This window comes from Microcebus murinus, chromosome 19, assembly GCF_040939455.1.
Source record: "Microcebus murinus isolate Inina chromosome 19, M.murinus_Inina_mat1.0, whole genome shotgun sequence".
Lineage (NCBI taxonomy): Eukaryota > Metazoa > Chordata > Mammalia > Primates > Cheirogaleidae > Microcebus > Microcebus murinus.
In genome coordinates this window covers 27,756,192-27,776,088 of record NC_134122.1, presented here as the reverse complement: position 1 = coordinate 27,776,088, position 19,897 = coordinate 27,756,192, and the positions used below count along the sequence as shown (strand labels likewise).

Below are 19,897 nucleotides of genomic sequence, written 5' to 3'. Positions count from 1 at the left end.
GGAAGTTGTCAAAAAATGGTACAGGGAGTTTCCATGTACACTTCATCCTGTGTCCCCCAATGGTAACATTTTGCATCGGTATAAACCTAGTATACTCCTATCACTATAGTTACAGGAAATTGACATTGATTTTATCCACAGAGATTTTTCAGATTTCCTAAGTATTATGTTGCCCCATCTTTGTGGATGTGTATGTGTAGCTCTATGCAACTTTATCACATTCATAGATTTGCGTAACCACCAGCACGATGATGACACAGAAGACCTCCATCACCATGAGTGTCACTGCTGCTGTTCTTCTACAGTCATGATGTGTAGCTTGTCTTTTTCTCTTAGCAGAGCTTGTATCACAGCAAACATTTTTTAGCTTTTTTTTTTTTTTTTTTTTTTTGAGACAGAGTCTCGCTTTGTTGCCCAGGCTAGAGTGAGTGCCGTGGCGTCAGCCTAGCTCACAGCAACCTCAAACTCCTGGGCTCGAGTGATCCTTCTGCCTCAGCCTCCCGGGTAGCTGGGACTACAGGCATGCGCCACCATGCCCGGCTAATTTTTTATATATATATCAGTTGGCCAATTAATTTCTTTCTATTTATAGTAGAGACGGGGTCTCGCTCTTGCTCAGGCTGGTTTTGAACTCCTGACCTTGAGCAATCCGCCCGCCTCGGCCTCCCAAGAGCTAGGATTACAGGCGTGAGCCACAGCGCCCGGCCATTTTTTAGCTTTGAGTAGGCCAGTTCATAAATTTTTTCTCTCATGATTGGTACATTTGGTGTCAAGTCTGAAATTTCTTCCTCAGCCCTCCGATATTATTGTGGCCTTTTCTAAAGGTTGTATAGTTGGATGCTTTACAGTTAGGTCTATGATCTATTTTTCTGGAAATTTTTCTATAAAGCATGAGGTTTAGCTCTGGGTCCATTTCTTGTGGCCTATGGCTGTCCAGTTTTTCCAACACCATTTTGGAAAGGCTGTCCTCCCTCCATTGAATTGCTTGTTACACGTGTATTAAAAATGATTTGGACCTCTTTGTGTGTGCCTATTTCTCAATGTCTATTCTATTCCATTGATCACTGTATCTATCCCTCATCCAGTACCATACTTTCTTGATTACAGTAGCTGTATAGTAAGTCTGAACAGCATGTAGATTCAGACCTACCACTTTATTTTTTCTTCCAGAGGACTTACAGCAATTCCCCAAATAGGAAACAATTATCTCTTCTTTTCCCTGTATCCCTGTGAAAAAAAATTAAGAGAACAGGACGTCCAAGTAATTATATTATTTCTTCAAAATACATTCATAATCTTTCATGTATTATCTACAATTTTTAAAAAATTTCTACCTCAAGGTATTCCTTTTTAAAGTTGTTCATGTAATACTGTATGTAAAGATAGAAGTAGTCTCATGCAACCCACAGTCTGCCAAGGCTACCTGGTGAACTGTCAGCAGTCCCTTTTTTCTCTGCACAGCCCTGGAAGATGTACAAGTCTTGTTCCCCACTAGGGAATCATTTGCATTTAAAAGGAGATTCAGATTTAGAGGCTGCAAACCACACCAGGTGGCTGGGAGACCTCAGACAACACACAAACACACAGGCTCAGAGGAGGGTAGGTATTTGGGATAAATCTATAATACAATGAGCAACTAGCATGGGACCTGCCACCTGAGAGACAGTCACTTAATATTTGTTATATAAGTGGTGCCTGTTTAATACATTTTTATATCTGTAGAGATCACAAACTTATAAAGGATAAAATGTTTTTGATTTGAACTCCAGCCTTTTGTTCCAGTGGGATTTATGAAAAGTGCCATCTCTATATCTGAAGATGAAGAATGGAAGAGAATACGAGCATTGCTATCTCCAACCTTCACCAGTGGAAAACTGAAGGAGGTAAGAAAATACAAGGACTTCTACTTAGGAAATGAATGAATCTGGGAACAGGGACAAAGTAACATTATGGTCCCTTTCCAGGAGGTAGTCCACTAAGATTGAGCTTCCTAAAAGTGGCCTTTTATCTTTATGTCCAGAAGAGACATCACAAAATTCATTATAAAATACAATTTACCACTCCATGCTAGGGAAAACCATGTCCTCCTGGGACTTGAGTGTACAGATTTAACTATGTGTAGTGTTGTGTTTCATGCTTAGATGTTCCCCATCATAAGCCAGTATGCAGATGTGTTGGTGAGAAACCTGAAGCAGGAAGCAGAGAAAGGCAACTCTGTCACCTTGAAAGAGTAAGTAGGAACACAGTCTCAGGGTTCTGAGCTGTCATAGAACCCTCTAGCTGCCTGCCTCGGAGCTGATGTTCCCACTGTTAAGTTATTCCTGTGAGCAGACAGAGCAGGGGTGTGGTGTTACAACTCCAAAGGACCCTCCAGGGGTGGGGCAGATTGCATGAGAAGGCAGGGCAGCAGAAATGGGGAGGGGTCGGCCGGGCGCAGTGGCTCACGCCTGTAATCCTAGCACTCTGGGAAGCCGAGGCGGGCAGAATGCTCGAGGTCAGGAGTTCAAAACCAGCCTGAGCAAGAGTGAGACCCTGTCTCTACTATAAATAGAAAGAAATTAATTGGCCAACTAATATATATAGAAAAAATTAGCTGGGCATGGTGGTGCATGCCTGTAGTCCCAGCTACTTGGGAGGCTGAGGCAGCAGGATTGTTTGAGCCCAGGAGATTGAGGTTGCTGTGAGCTAGGCTGACACCACAGCACTCACTCTAGCCTGGGCAACAAAGTGAGACTCTGTCTCAAAAAAAAAGAAAAAGAAAAAGAAAAAAGAAACGGGGAAGGGTCTTCTCCAGTGTGCAAAAGAGCCATGAGTAATTAATCTGACTAATTGTTCTTTACATGTACTGGAAGACAAAATATGTAGCTTAGGAAGAAGAAACATGCTTGTACCAAAGTTTTGGGCACGGAGGGTATGGAATGGGGGGAGGTCACATGGCTTGGTACCTGAGTGCTGGCAGGGGCAGGGCAGAAGATTAACAATGGAAAATGTGGGAGAACTTCAATCTCTTCAGATTTTACTGAGGGTACCATGACTACTAAATATTAAACCTTCCCACCACTTCACCTTTCTTCAATTTCAAAAGAGAGAGGGCCCTGTAAAGGATAAGTTTAGAGCAATCCTGTCATTTAATGTCTAACCTGACATATTTCTGAATTATGCAGGAAAGACAGGTGTACACTGAGCCTGTCCTACACAGATTGGGGACATGTGCTCACTCAATAATGGACCCTCCCTCAATGAATTTAGTGGGATCTATTATTTTGTTATCCAATTTGTTTTTATCTAGGAACATTCTTAGTTCTTACCTTTTACAGAAATGCTCCTACCCACAGGCCAATCCTAGATCATAGGAGTTGGGGAAAATGGGCCTTTCAGGAGACTTAGAAGACAGTGTAGAGGAGAGAATATGCTCGTGGTGACTCAGAACCAGGTCTTGATATTCTGTAATGTGCCAGATCAATCAGATCTTGGCATAGACTCTCTGCTGAGGCAACGTCTCCTTTCTTGAGTCCCTAGGATGAGTTAGTTATACCACTCTTGTTCTGATGAAGCATGGTGTTTACACCCCTCTTGTCATACACACTCAACACACTCTCCTGTAGTTTGTCTGGCTTTGGATAGCTGTCCTCCTGTGCCTGAGCTCCTTGAGCTCAGAGGTAGGACTATCTTGACTTAGTGGCTCCACCACACTCAGCACAGGGCCAGCTGCATCACTGGCACATGATAACCACATCATGAGGGAGTGGGATTGGAGATGATCCAGCAGGTAGTTCTGAAAGGCTATGGTTCTTGACATCTGCTGACAGTTCACACAGATTTACACACACATCTTGCTGCATGTGCACTAGCAGAATGGTGAAGCAGTGCTCATTTCAATCTTCCATGTCTTTCTCTACTCAGCATCTTTGGGGCCTACAGCATGGATGTCATCACGGGCACATCATTTGGAGTGAACATCGATTCCCTCAACAACCCACAAGATCCCTTTGTGGAAAAGACCAAGAAGCTCTTTAGAATTTATTTCTTAGATCCACTCTTTCTCTCAATAAGTATGTGGATATTATATCTATTTCTCTCTCCTTTTTAAAATAACCACTTTATTGAGATATAATTCAAATACCATAGAATGTATATACTTAAAATGGACATTTCAATGATTGATAATACATTCAAACATATGTATAACCATCACCATTGTCAACTTTGGAATATTTTCATCAACTCAGGTACCTGTAATTTTTTTCTACTTTGTTAACATTACATTATTTTTTAAGTTTTTTATCTTTCTTCTCTATATTTCAGAATAATATGGGGTTATAAAATTTAGGTTACATATATTGCCTTGGTATCACCCAAGTCAGAGCTACTCGTGTGCCCATCACTCAGACAGTGCGTACCTTATATATTTATACCCATTAGATATAAATATACCCATCTCCTCCTTCTCCTCCCACTTGCCTGACACGCAATGTGTATTACTTCAATATGTGCATGCAAGTGTTGATCAACTAGTACCAATTTGGTGGCGAGTATATGTGGTGCTTGTTTTTCCATTCTTGTGACACTTCACTTCAGAGAATGGGCTCCAGGATAATGCAAGTGATATTAGTTCACCATTGTTGTTTTGGGTTTTATTGTGTTCTATTTTTAATTTTAGCTTTTTTGGTTTTTTTTTCTTTTTTTTAATTTTAGCATATTATGGGGGTACAAGTGTTACGGTTATGTATATTGTCCATGCCCCTCTCACCCCTTGAGTCAGAACTTCAAGCATGACCATCCCCTACACATTGCACATATCACTCATTATGTTTGTATATACCCATCCTCTCCTCCCCCCTCCCACCTGCCCGACACCAGATAAATATTATTCCTATATGTCCACTGAGGTGTTGATCTATTAATACCAATTTGCTGGTGAGTACATGTGGTGCTTCTTTTTCAATTCTTGAGATACTTCACTTAGTAGAATGGGTTCTGGCTCTATCCAGGAAAATACAAAAGGTGCTATATCACCATTGTTTCTTAAAACTGAATAGTACTCCATGGTATACATATACCACATTTTATTAATACACTCATGAATTGATGGGCACTTGGGTTGTTTCCACAGCTTTGCAATTGTGAATTGTGCTGCTATAAGCATTCGAGTGCAGGTCTCTTTTTCATAAAATGACTTTTGATCTTTTGGGTAGATGCCCAGTAGTGGAATTGCTGAATCAAATGGTAGATCGACTTGTATCACTTTAAGGTGTCTCCATATTGCTTTCCACAGAGGTTGAACTAGTTTGCAGTCGCACCAGCAGTGTAGGAGTATTCCTCTCTCTCCGCATCCATGCCAGCATTTATTATTTGGAGACTTTTTGATAAAGGCCACTCTCACTGGAGTTAAGTGATATTTCATTGTGGTTTTGAGTTGCATTTCCCTGATGATTAGAGATGTTGAGCATTCTTTCATATGTTTGTTAGCCATTATTCTGTCTTCTTTTGAGAAGTTTCTGTTCATGTACTTTGCCCATTTTTCCATAGGGTTGTTTTATTTTTTCTTGCTGAGTTTCCTGAGTTCTGAATAGATTCTAGGTATCAGCCCTGTATTGGATGTGTAGCTTGCGAAAATTTACTCCCATTCTGTGGGTTGTGTGTTTGCTCTCTCGACAGTTTCTTTGGCTATGCAGAGCTTTTTAATTTTATCAGGTCTCATTTATTTATTTATTTTTATTGCTGCTGTGATTGCTTGTGGGGTCTTCTTCATAAATTATTTGCCTAGGCAAATGCCTAGAAGAGTATTCCCAAAGTTTTCCTCTAGAATTCTAATAGTTTCACACTTAAGGTCCAAGTCTTTTACACAGCATAAGTTGATTTTTGTGAGAGGTGAACGATGTGGGTCTTGTTTCAGTCTTCTACATGTGGCTATCCAGTTTTCCCAGCACCATTTATTGAATAAGAATTCTTTTCCCCAGTGTATGTTTTTGTCTACTTTGTTGAAGATTAGTTGGCAGTATGAGGATGGTTTTATATCTGGGTTCTCAGTTCTGTTCCACTGGTCAGTGTCTCTGTTCTTGTGCCAGTAACAAGATATTTTAAAAGCTATAGCCTTGTAGTATAGTTTTAAGTCTAGTAAATTGATACCTCCTATTTTGTTTTTATTGCCTAGGATTGATTTTGCTATACAGGGTCTTCTCTGGTTCCATATGAAGTGTAAAATTATTTTTTCTATATCTGAGAAATATGATGACGGTATTTTGATAGGGATTGCATTGACTCTGTAGGTCACTTTGGGTAGTATAGACATTTTAACAATGTTGATTCTGCCTACCCATGAGCATGGTATATTCTTCCACCTGTTTACCTCCTCTGCTCTTTCCTTCTTCAGTGTTTCATAGTTCTCCCTGTAGAGGTCTTTTACCTCCTCAATTAAATACATTCCAAGGTACCTTATTTTCTTTGTTGCTATTTTGAAGAGAATTGAGTCTTTGATTTGGTTCTGACTTTTACTGTTGTTGGCGTTTATGAATGCCTCTGATTTCTGTGTATTGATTTTTACCCTGAGACATTACCAAATTCATTTATCAATTCGAGGAGCCTCTTGGTTGAATCCTTGGGGTTTTCTAGGTATAATATCATGTCATCAGCAAAGAGTGAGAGTTTTGTCTCTTCTGCTCCCATTTGGATGCTCTTAATTCTGCTTTCTTGTCTGATTGCTGTAGCAAGGACTTCCAGCACTACATGGAATAGAAGTGGAGATAGTGAGCAACTTTGCCTGGTTCCAGTTCTAAGTGGGAATGCTTTCAATTTTTCCCCATTCAGTATGATGTTGTCTGTGGGTGTGTCATATATGGCTTGTATCACTTTTAGGTAAGCCCCATCTATGCCTATTTTGTTGAGCATTCTTATCATAAAAGGGTGTTGAATTTTGTTAAATGCTTTTTCTGCATCTATTGAGAGGATCATATGGTCTTTGTTTTTGCTTCTGTTTATATGGTGAATTATATTTATAGATTTGTGTATGTTGAACCATCCCTGCATCCATGGGATGAAGCCAACTTGGTTGTGATGGATTATTTTTCTGACAAGCACCTGGATTCGATTGGCTATGATTTTGTTGAGAATTTTTGCATCTATGTTCATAAGGAATATTGGTCTGTAGTTTTCTTTCTTTGTTGCATCCTTTCCTGGTTTTGGTATCAGGGTTATTTTCACTTCATAAAATGTGTTGGGGATGATTCCATCCTTCTCAATGTTGAGGAATAATTTCTGCAGGATAGGCACCAGTTCTTCTTTATAGGTGTGGTAAAATTCAGGTGTGAAACCATCTGATCCATGACTTTTCTTTTTGGAAGGTTTTTTATTGCTACTTCAATTTCAGTACTTGATATTGGTCTGTTCAGAAATTCTATTTCTTCCTGGTTGAGCCTAAGGAGGTTGTGTGTTTCTAAGAAATTGTCCATTTCCTTCACATTTTCCAGTTTGTGTGCATAGAGGTTTTTGTAGTATTCATAAATTATATCTTGTATCTCCGTGGCATCTGTTGTAATTTCTCCTTTATTGTTCCTGATGGAGCTTATTAGAGATTTCTGTTTTCTGCTTTTCATTAGTCTAGCCAACAAAGGTGTGTCAATTTTGTTTGTTTTTTTCAAAAAATGAACTTTTTGTTTTATTAATCTTCCGTATGGTTTCCCTGTCGTCAATTTCGTTTAGTTCTGATTTGATCTTAATGATTTCACTTCTTCTGCTGGGTTTGCAGTTGATCTGTTCTTCTTTCCAGCTCTTTGAGATGATTTATTATGTTGTCGATTTGTGATCTTTTTGACTTTTGGATATAGGCATTTATGGAAATAAACTTTCCTCTCAGGACTGCTTTAGCTGTGTCTCACAGGTTTTGATAACTTGTGTCTCCTTTGTCATTTAGTTCAAAGAATCTTTTGATTTCCATCTTGATTTCCTAGTTTATGAAGTGATCATTCTGTAGAAGGTTGTTTAGTTTCCATGACTTTGTGTAGAAATGAGAGTTCCTGTTAGGGCTGATTTCTACTTTTATTCCACTGTGATCTTAAAAGATACATGGTATAGTTTTTATTTTTTTAAATTGTTTGAGACATGCTTTGTGTCCTAGGATATAGTCAATCTTAGAGAATGACCCATGAGCTGATGAGAAGAACGTATATTCAGTGGTTTGGGGTAGAATATCCTATAAATGTCAATCAGGCCCATTTGTTCTAGAGTTCTGTTTAAGTCGATTATTTCTTTGTTCATTTTCTGTATGGAGGATCTGTCCTGTGCTGTCAGTGGGGTGTTGAAGTCTCTATTATGGTGTTGTTGTTTATCCATTTGTTTAGATCAAGTAGAGTTTGCTTTATGAATCTGGGTGCACCTAGGTTGGGTGGATATATATTTAGAATTGTTATGTCTTCTTGTTGAACTGTACCCTTCACAATTAAATAGTGACCTTCTTTGTCTTTTATTTTGTTGATTTAAAACTAAGTTATCTGTAATCAGAACCGCCATGTCAGATTTCTTTCAGCTTCCGTTTGCTTGAAATATTGTTTTTCACCCCTTTACCTTTAATCTAAATGCATCCTTGCAGGTTAGATGTGTTTCCTGAAGGCAGAAGATACTTGGCTTGTATTTTTTTATCCATTCGGCCAGCCTATGTCTCTTGATTGGGGAGTTCAAGCCATTCACATTTATTGAGAGAACTGATAGGTGGGGCAGATTTCTGTTAATTATGTTGGGTTGAACTTTGTTGCTTTGTTTTCTCTCTTGAGCCATTGTGGTATTTGGCCTTTGATATTTAGCTTTTGAGTAGATTTATATTCACGAGTGTTTATTGTGCTGATCCCTAGATAATACTGTTTTGAGTACTTCTTGAAGGGCTAGTCTTGTCTTGGTGAATTCCCTCAGTCTTTGCTTATCTGAGAATGTCTTGGTTTCTCCTTCATATACAAAACTTAGTTTTGCTGGGAATAAGATTCTAGGCTAGGCATTATTCTGTTTCAGAACAGTGAGAATGGGTCCCAGTCTCTCCTTGCTTATAAAGTTTCAGTAGAGAAGTCTGGCCTTTTTGGATTGGCTTTCCTTTGTATGTTACTTGCTTCTTTCATCTTACAGCTCATAGAAGGGCCTCTTTAGTTGATATTTTGGTAGTCTGATGACTGCATGTCTTGACGTCTTCCTGTTTGCATTGAATCTCCCAGTGGTCCTTTGAGCTTCTTGAACTTGTATCTGGAGACATTTTAGCAAGGCCTGGGAAATTTTCCTCTATTATATCTTCAAATAGCTTGTCCAACCCTTGAGAGTTTTCTTTTTCCCCTTCAGGTAACCCTATGACCCTCACATTAGGTTTCTTCACATAATCCCAATGCTCTTGTAGGCTTTGCTCTTTTCTCTTGTTTCTCTGCTCTATTTCTGTGACTGATTTATTTAATTGGAGGGTGTTATCTTCAAGCTCTGAGATTCTTTCTTCTGTTTGATCTACCTGTTCTTGAGACTTTCCACTGTATTTTGTAGTTCCTTGAATTGATTCTTCATTTCCAGGAGTTCTTTTAAACTTTTCTTCATTGTGTCTATTTCTTTAGTGAACTTTTGTTCTAGGTCATGGAGGCTTTTTGTGGTTTCTTTGTGTTGCCTCTTAAAGTTAAAAGCCATGCTTTTCAAGTATACACATCACAGCTCCTCAGAGTTCAGGTACTGATTTTGTAAGTCTAGGTGGGTCTTTAGATTTTGCATTTCTAATAACCTGCCAGATCGTGTTGATGCAGCTGATCCATGGACCACACTTGGAGTGGCAACAGTTTATCTGTAGCCCAGTGTTGTTCCCTTAAGTTCCCTCAACCATGTGTAGAGAAAAGATCCTTCAATTTTCCCTGAAGCCTCAGTATTGCAAATTCTGAAAAATGCTCAAGCTCTAGTGTAACTAAAATACTTTAAGTTTTTCCTGGCAGAGAAGGCTACCCTATATTTCACTTACAGCTGAAGTCCTTTTATGATCCTCCAAGGGACACACCCGTAACACTGAGTATATTACACAGAAATGCTCTCTGGAAATAGCACAGATGTCTTGCTGGTGAGAACGGCATAATGAGGAGTGGATGGGCCATGATCATATGCATCTTGAGATAAACTGGGTTAATACAATGTTGCCTTGTTCTAGCTCTATAACACAGATATCTGAATGAAAACCATTCCTAGTGTGACTCTGAGTTACTTTTCCACTTTTTTCACTAGCGATTTGGGAACTCACTTGGATTTTTCTTCCTGTAAACTGTGATCTTCAACTTTGTCCTCCTTTACTCTAACATATCCTTTTTCTCCTTTCAGTTCTGTCTGATCTGGAGCTCATAGTCCAGTCAATTGCCTTCATTTTTGGTGGGTATGAGACCACTAGCAGTGTTCTTTCCTTCATTATGTATGAACTGGCCACTCACCCTGACATCCAGCAGAAACTGCAGGAGGAGATTGATGGGACTTTGCCGAATAAGGAGAGTGGATGGTAAATGGAGAGGGAGGGAGGAGGTACAGCCTTAGCAAGAATGCCTGCTCACCACTTCCTAGGAGGAGTTTCCCAAATGTGTAAGCCTTGATTTTTTCACAGACACTACTTAGGAAGGCTCTAAAGAGGAAATGAAAGGGATAAATATACGTAATGGACGCTGCTCCCAGAAATATATGACATTTCTAAAACATTGCTGGTCCTCGTGCATCTATTATCAGTTACCACAATAATGAAAAAAAAAAACAAAAGAACAAACAAACCAGAAAAACTTAGTGGCATCTAAGAATAAGCATTTGTTGCTCACTTGTCTGGATAGATAGCTTAGCATGCTCTTGTCTGGCTATTGTCTGATCGTGCCTGGCCTCAGGTGCACTGGGCAGGTGGACCCAGCTCTGCCCAACACCTGTCTCATGCTGCAGTCATGGAGCTAGTGGTACAGAAGCCAAGTAGGAACCAGGTTATCTCGCTCCTGTGGAATCTCTTGACATCCTCACTACTGCCTCCAAATACAAGACGAAGTGCTAGTGACATATCACCCACAGTCTTTTCAGATCTCTGCCCAACTGGGATCCTTTGTGATGTGAAGAGACCTGACCTCTGGGGCTGGCGAGGCTGCTCAGGCAGTGAGGTGAACACAAAGGGATCTTTTATGGAGCTGATAGTCAATCCCTTAAGCAGCAAGTAGTAGACTGAGCAAAAGGGGATGGGGCTGAATGTGGGATTTCTATCCCCTTTATAATTTTTACTAGATTGAAATTGTTTACCCTGGTAGCTTCTAATCTTTACCTTCTTTCATCCTGTTTCCGTTAGAGATCGACTAATTTATCCTCAAATTTTTATAGAGGTTGTTATGGTATTTCTACCCATATTTCATATATGTAATCAAAAGGGTAACTGAGCAAGATTTCCAACTAAAAAGCCTTAAGTGGAACAGGGGGATTTGCTCTCTACATGCTCTTTTCCTTCCCTAGGTACATATGTGGCCTTGTTTTTGCAAGGTGACTTCGACTTTGACATATTGTAATGAAATGTAACGTTCATCCACTCTTGACATTTGTTCATGAGAGAAGAAAAGGTACTATGTGGTGATGCTCAGGATTTTAGGCCCAGGGTATGGGATGTCCCCACAGGTCTCCCATATCTGTAACATCTCCACATGTCTCATGGGACAGAGAGCAGATCAAGCACTTGATAGTTATTAGAATGCCGTATGGATGTGAAGCTCCTTTGCCAATATGCTTCTTTGGATCCACTAACACTTCAATAATGCTTAATAGACTGCACTAACAGTTAATTCCAAGTCTCAATTTATTAAAATCTGGGCTTATTTTCTTCCCAGACACCTGCCACCTATGATGCCCTGGTACAGATGGAGTATCTTGACATGGTGGTGAATGAAACTCTCAGATTATTCCCCATTGCCGCAAGAATTGTGAGGGTCTGTAAGAAAGACGTGGAAATCAAGGGAGTGTCCATTCCCAAAGGGGTACTTGTGATGATACCAACGTATGCCCTTCACTGAGACTCAAAGTACTGGCCAGAGCCTGAGGAGTTCCGCCCCAAAAGGTACAAGGCCCCTGGGAAAGGGAGCCCACCGTCAACGAGGCTGTTTCAAGCACATTCCTACATCTCTTTGTGTACATAATAACCATGTGTTATACAGTGATTATCTTCTAAGTATTTTTATTTGTGCAAATTTCCTGTTATAAAAGTATTAATTGTGAAAGTTTATAAACCATAGACTAGTAAAAGAAAACTATGGCCACTTGTAGTAAAAACACCATAAAATAAGACTCAGTAATTATATGATATATGCCCTGATGGACATTGTTCTATTCATATATAACTTTTTAAAAACTAGAGTGTTATAATGTTTTATTTAGGTTTGAACTGCTTCTTACTTTATTTAAGAGTAAACTATCCACTATCCCTTTTAACTATATATTTTTGGTATGGATTTGCCATAATTTATTTCACCCCTATTTTATGTTAGTGTAGGCTTTTTAGTCCTTACAGCTTTTCTGTGCTATTGCCTATATCTCTCTGAATTTGTCACCAACTTTAACAAATGTGTCCACATTCCTTTGTGTTCAACATTAGTTGCTGTTTCCTCAAGGGTAATTGTAAAGGTGCAAACTGAGGACCTAAGAAGGCCTCATCTCTGTTGGTGTGAGCCACTCCATTGAGGACAGAGGAGAGCACAGGTCTTCCTGGTCCTGTCTGTGGCTACAGTCCTGTGTCAGGTCCCTTGTATTTGCAGTGGTCAGTGACTCTTCCAAAGCACAGTCATAGCTCTCTAGGCATCTCAGACATTCCAGCAGGCTTCTCTGAGAATATAGCGTGAAACTGCATTTAGGAACTCTGGAAATAGTTGATGCCTTTTCATTATAATATTGGTAATCAAAGTTAAGAATACAGTTTTTAGGGCAGTTTTAGGGCTGGTGAGTCAGGAGGCCGGGGAGCTAGACTTTTATTGACCCATCACTACAAGCCTGATGATGGCAGGGAGCTTGTCTTGTTGGCCATGGTGTCCCTTGGGCTAGCATGGAGTCTGCACATATGTGTTGGAGAGTAATAAGAATGAACCAAGTCCTCCATTTTCTGGAGCTGCAGAGTTCTGTTTCTCTTTGAACCTGAGCAATTCAACCTCCTCTAGCTGCACAGAAAAATATCAGAGACCACTCACTGTACTCCCATTTGATTCATTCTGTCGCCAAACACAGAGTAAGTGCTTACTGAGTGTCAGGAACTGGGCCAGGATGTGAGATATCCAAACACTAAAATATATATATACTATGGAAGATGTTTCACTATATGCGTGTATTCTATAGAAACAGGCGTATAGAGGACTTTTAATGTATCTGCATGTGCATATCTCCTGACTTAAGAATGATCAACGTGTGTCAGCTGCCCCATCCACACAGCACCACAACCATCTCCTAAACTCCTGTTATTTTGAAGCAGTTACCTTTAAATATTTCAGAATGCTCTCAAAAACATAAGGACATCTTATAAAACACATTACGATAATGTCATTATCACTTACACACAACATCTTTTCTTCATATAATCATATAGTGAGGAATCAATTTGAACAAAATGCAGGTGTAACCTTCAGAATTTATAGCTTAGTAGAACTGATAGACAAGGAAATCGTGATTATATTATAGGAGAGTAGCATCAAATGCCCATGTAAATTACCTGACTTAAATTATTCTATGTCGGGAAAAGGGGAGGGGAGACCGAGAGGTAAGGAGGAGGAAGACAAGAAGAAGGAGGTGGGAGAGGAAGAAGTGGAGGAGGAGGAAGAAGAGAAGGAGCACTATGGGGAAGACAAGGAGGAGGACTATGAAGACAAAGACAGAGAAGAAGAATACAGGGAAGAGGAGCAGGGAGCAGAGATTTAGAAGGAAAAGAAAGTAGAAGAGAGGGAGGAGAAAGAAAAAGAAGAAGCCCAATTAAAATAGTGCTAGATATTTTCTCCTGCTCTTACCTCAATGTACATATGAACAACATAAGTATGATTTGAGGCAGGAAACTACTTTTCCATTGATCATTCTCATTATTTATGTACCTTTTAGAGTGTGAGCACATCACAACCAGGAATATAATTTTAGTACTTAGAGGTAAGTTTTTAAAACTGTACTCATGTCATCTCAACAAAATGGACAGCTCCTATAGGTTAAGGAGAACGGAAAAGATATATAGCTTCCAATTTTCATAGCAAAATAACTATAGCAGAATTCCCATGACTAACCACCAGAGTATTTTGTTTACTACTCCTGTGGGGACAGGAAGTCTAGGTCACAACTCCTATCATATAGCTCTTGGTTTTTCTCTCATTAACTTTCCTATCTACTATTGTGGATCCAGGTTCAGTAAGAAGAACAAGGACAACATAGATCCTTATATATACCTGCCCTTTGGAACCGGGCCCCGAAACTGCATTGGCATGAGGTTTGCTCTCATGAACATGAAACTTGCTCTCGTCAAAATACTCCAGAACTTCTCCTTCAAACCTTGCAAAGAAACACAGGTCAGTAAAATTTCTGTACACATAATGTTTTATTGGGAATTTTGTTTACTGTGGAGTGTATATTTTTTAAAAAGAATATGCTTGTTCATCTTTTTAGTAATTTATTTTATGGATGCAAATAATGTATTTGGAACCATCCATGGTCTTTTTTTAAATTTTTTATTTTTTCATATTATGGGGGTACAAATATTGTTAGGGTTACATATATTGCCCTTGCCATTCCTCCCCACGCCTTCCCCCCCACCCCGCCTTACCAAAACATCAAGCATGTCCTACTCTCAGATGATGCGCATCGCACCTATTTTGTAAGTGTAAATTCTTCCCCTCCTCCCCCCTCCCATTTGTCCACCACCCGATAAAAGTTAGTTTGTTTGTTTTTTCCCTTTTTTTGACCTTTGGATAACATTGTATATCTTAGCCTTTCCCTTGGAAGGTTTAGTTGTATTCCCCCCCCACACTATGCTCACCACAACCCTAAGATGTGTATCTCCCCCTCCCCTAAACCCTAGTGGACACTATCCCCATTTGAGCATCATAGTTTTAATCAGTCAGTACCAATTTGATGGCGAGTAGATGTGGAGCCCGTTTTCTTGATCTTGTGTCACCTCACTTTGGATAACGGGTTTAAGCTTAATGCAGGATAGCATAAATGGTGCTAATTCACTGTCATTTCTTAGAATTGAATAGTATTCCATTGTGAGCATATACCAAATTTTAGTTATCCACTCGTGAATTGACAGACACTTGGGTTGTTTCCATGATCTTGCAATAGTGAATTGTTTTAAGGGTGCTTCAGTTCTACAGTTCAAGACATGGCTTTATAAAGACCAAACTATAAACATCATCTAAAGTAAATGCATATTACCATGACATAAATATATCCAGTCTCTATAACATAGCCAGTTAACAGTGGCAAGAAATAAAAAAACAATAATTGTGTTCAGTCTCTTTGAAATTGAACAAGAGTTAAATTCAGTTTCAAATCAATTGGAAAGATAAGAAAGAGTTTTGCACAATCACACAATACAGTGATTATCTCACCATGACTTTTGAGGGGTGCTTTTCTGACCCGAACTTAGAGACGCTCCCTCGTGACACTGCGCCTCAACCACTGGCACCACATTAGAATCACCAGGAAGCTTTAAAATATCAATCTGCCTTGGGTCATCTCATAAACTCTAAAATAACTGACCCAGAATGTGGCTTTAAAACTTCCCCTACTGGTTCTCATTTGAAGCCAAGTTGGAAAATCACTGATTTAAGGCACTTCTACCAGACATGAAGGGTCGCACCGACTAGAACCATCCTGAATGTTTGAATTCACCTTTTCGGTGCCCTCCTCCATACCAGGCTGGCTCCTTTCAGCCAGTTAGTAACTCCATAAATATTCTTCCCACTCTCCTCTTCTTTCTACTCATCCTTCAAGTATTAGTTCAAACTCCAAGTGCCTCCAAAGAATCTTCCCTGCCTAGTCCAGGGTCCAATCTCTGCTCTGTTTTTGGTTAGTGCAGGATGTTAGCACCACCTAATTTAATACCTTGTCATTCATTATCCAGTTTGTGCTGTATATTTTCACTGTGTCCAGAATACTTTAACTGAATACTGCCTTAACTCAATCACTTCATTTTATTGTTTTCATGAAGTCATAATGGTGTCTTGATGAATACATCATCCATTAGGAATATTCAGTAAATGTTTAAGGAGCGATCTGCAGTTTATTTGGATCTCATGGATACAAACGTTAAGCATTTTGCTTTTAAAACTTAACAAATGACATTTGTGTCTGTGTGTGTCTATCTGTCTTTCTACAAGGAAAATACGTCTATTCCATTTGAAATTAAAAATAATGTGTTGCAGTTATAGAAATATTTGGGTATTTCATCTGAAGACCTTCAGGAACAACTGTCATTAATTCATATGAACCAAGCCACTATAAGTCTTCTAGACTTATGCATTCCATATGCAACTCCTCCTCTAATGTAGGCTTTTAGCATGGGAGAAGAGAAGGATGGAAATAGTTCTACCTTATTTGAGAGTTTAGAGCAGCTGTGGAGCTGTCCAAGAAGTGTGTACAAATAGGCAGCAGAGGTCCTAGAGAAAGCTGGCTGCTGGCATGCCTGGGATGGGAAAGATACTCCCAGGCAAGCTCCCAGCCATCTACAGGCTGGCATTTCTCAATCCCCATGACAATTTGTTAACCCTGCAGTTAAATAAGATCATAAGGTTACTCTGTTGGTGGCTCCCCCATCATGGAAGGAGTGACTCAATAAGAATTGTACCCAAAGTATTAATCAAAACACTGTAGAACATGAGAAGTTCTCCATTTGCATTACATTTGAAAAAACTGGAGTAGATGTTAGAAAACAAAAACATGATAGTTTCTAAAGGCAACTTTCCATCATTATACTGCACCGTTTCCCTAGAGAAGAGTGACAGGATTGATTAGAATTCAAAGACTGCCCATGTGATTAAAGTGTATAATATCTGTTCAGGAGAACATTGCAAAATTCAACATACATAAAATGACCTTCATATGGCTGTTCACAAATAGTTTGCTATAATGCCTAAGAATTTGGAATAAATGTTTAAGCCTCATTCATTTTACATAAAATTTAATTTTAAAAAACTCAAGCCAAAATGAGTTTGTCTCAGACTTGGCACAAAAGAGGTGCTCAGTAAGTATTGTATTAAGTGATGGATGCAAGAATGCTTTCACTATCCAGTCTTCACACAGCTTAAAGAATAAGTATACAGAATCCAAGATATATGATGCTAAAAGAAGGTTTTATAAATTTGCAAAGCATTATTGTCCTTAATATATCTTTTCAACTTTACTTCTATCTTTTCTTTATTTGCTTCATTTATTGCTTCTCAATATGCTTGTTTAACTGTTGCAGATCGCCATGAAATTCAGCCCAAGGGAACTTATTCCAGAAAAACCTATTGTTCTAAAGGTTGAGTCAAGAGATGGGATCATAAGTGGAACCTGACTTTCCCTAAAGGATTTCTGCTTTGTTCTTCTAGAAACGTCTAAGAACACCAGTGATTCCAATTTACACTGTAAATAAAATGCAGAAATGAAGAAGAGCTTAACCTAGGGCACTTGATCAATGACTAGGAAATTGTATATTCATTGAGTTCTCTCAGTGTCTTTTTTTTCCTCCTTTTATTTCATCATATTATGGGGGTACAAATATAGTTGGGGTTACATATATTGCCCCTGCAGTGTCTTTTGAAGAACGTATGTTGTGTGATATAAAGGAGGTGACTAAACTAATGCATTCCAATTCTCTGGTCTTCATAGGAAAATCTCCACCCATCCCCAGTTAGTACCATTGACTCCCTCTCCACTCGCATAAGAAAATAAATTTTTATCAACAGTTTTATCAAGAATTGCCAATGAGGACATCACCCTCTGAGTCTTGTGACGCAGCTGTTTGTGGGAATAAGAAGCTGCCGCCACGGCCCCAGCCCGTCCTCTTCCGCTGCCGCCGTGGGGATGGAAACATCTGCCCCACGTGCCGGAAGCCAGCTGGTGGCGACGACAGCGCGCCACTCCACGTCCTACAACGCCGGTCTTCTGCGAGTGCCCTCGAGAGATTGGCTCGCCAAAATGGCCACCTCTGGTCAAGGAAACTTTGAGAGAAATTTTGAGTCACTGGACCTTGCAGAATTTGCTAAAAAACAGCCATGGTGGCGTAAGCTGTTTGGGCAGGAATCTGGGCCTTCGGCTGAAAAGTACAGCGTGGCAACCCAGCTGTTAATTGGAGGCGTCACTGGATGGTGTACAGGGTTCATATTCCAGAAGGTTGGAAAGTTGGCTGCAACAGCTGTGGGAGGTGGATTTTTTCTTATTCAGCTTGCAAACCATACTGGTTACATCAAAGTTGATTGGCAACGAGTAGAGCAGCTGAAGATCCGTAAGAGCAGCCAGATACCTACTGAGGTCAAGAGCAAAGCTGAGGAGGTTGGTTTCATTTGTGAAGAAGAATGTTCTAGTGACTGGGGTATTTTTTGCTTGGCATGGCGTCCTAAGAAGGATGACTTCACTTCCATTGTTCCTGGTTTTTTACAGCCAGCAGCCTCTGCACTCCATCATAGGACACCGAGTCTCTCATCTTCTCCCATGCCTTCCTCCCTGCCGTGGCAATTCTGAATGGCTTCTATAGGCATCTGTTGGTACAAGTTATTACAGCCCTACCACTTGATGGTGGCGGAAGAGACAATAGACGTTAGCTCTCCTTCCAGTACACTCTCGACTTGGCCAATCTGTAGGTTAGCAAGAATGTTCCTTTTCCTCCTACATAAGATACTTATCAGAACATGTTGCAAGATGGTTCACCATGGAGGATGAGTGGATCCTCAAAGGTTGTCCCAAATTATTGATTTGGAAAAGAAATAAGCACATAGCTTATTATGTGCTGCATGGAAAGGAACTGAATACATTTGCCTTTAAGCATGAAAGATTTTGGTATCTTGGTGTCTACTTTTTTTTAGTTGGTTTTAGATTGCCGAAAGAGAGCTATTTATACCTGCTATAATTACGCTGATAAAAGTGGCATCATAAGTACTATAAATGAAAAATCTGAATATGGAAAGGTATGTGCTGTGTTGAAGGTACTATATTTGGTGGGAAGGTCTTTAGGGAAACCAGCTGCTAGAAATACATTGTTGGATGGTCAGACTTAGTGAATCATTTAGGGGCATGAAGATATTGTCCAAGAATGTTTTCTGCATCTCGCTGTTTCCAAAGGGTTTATTTATGGCAAAACAAGTGATTTAGGTGGGAAGAAGAGCTCTTGAATTTTTATTTCAGATAAAAGGTTTTAAGTTTTGAATGTGAAGTATTCTTCACGTCTTGTCAAAACATTTAGGGTAGCCATAGATCTTCTGTGCCAATTCTATTTTTTATATAGTTAAGTATAAAATATAACATTTAATTTTTTTTTTGAGACAGAGTTTCACTCTGTTGCCCAGGCTAGAGTGCCGTGGTGTCAGCCTAGCTCACAGCAACCTCAAACTCCTGGGCTCAAGCAATCCTTCTGCCTCATCCTCCCGAGTAGCTGGGACTACAGGCATGTGCCACTATGTCTGGCTAATTTTTTCTATATATGTTTTTAGTTGGCCAATTAATTTCTTTCTATTTTTAGTAGAGACAGGGTCTCACTTTGGTTCAGGCTGGTTTCAAACTCCTGACCTTGAGCGATCTGCCCGCCTCGGCCTCCCAGAATGCTAGGATTATAGGCATGAGCCACCACGCCCGGCCTATAACATTTAATTTTAAAGAAGTAGCTATCCAAACATTCAGAATTGAGAAAGATAATGATAGTACATGTGAAATAATTTCCATCAAGTGTAATTTGCTGTCT

General features: G+C 39.6%; 2 pseudogenes; both read left to right on the top strand.

Moving 5' to 3' along the window:
• Positions 1-17,518, top strand: part of LOC105868221 (cytochrome P450 3A8-like) — a 46,168-nt pseudogene extending 28,650 nt beyond the window's left edge.
• Positions 17,519-17,953: 435 nt separating this feature from the next.
• Positions 17,954-18,986, top strand: LOC105868335 (FUN14 domain-containing protein 2 pseudogene; annotated as a pseudogene).
• Positions 18,987-19,897: the final 911 nt, after the last annotated feature.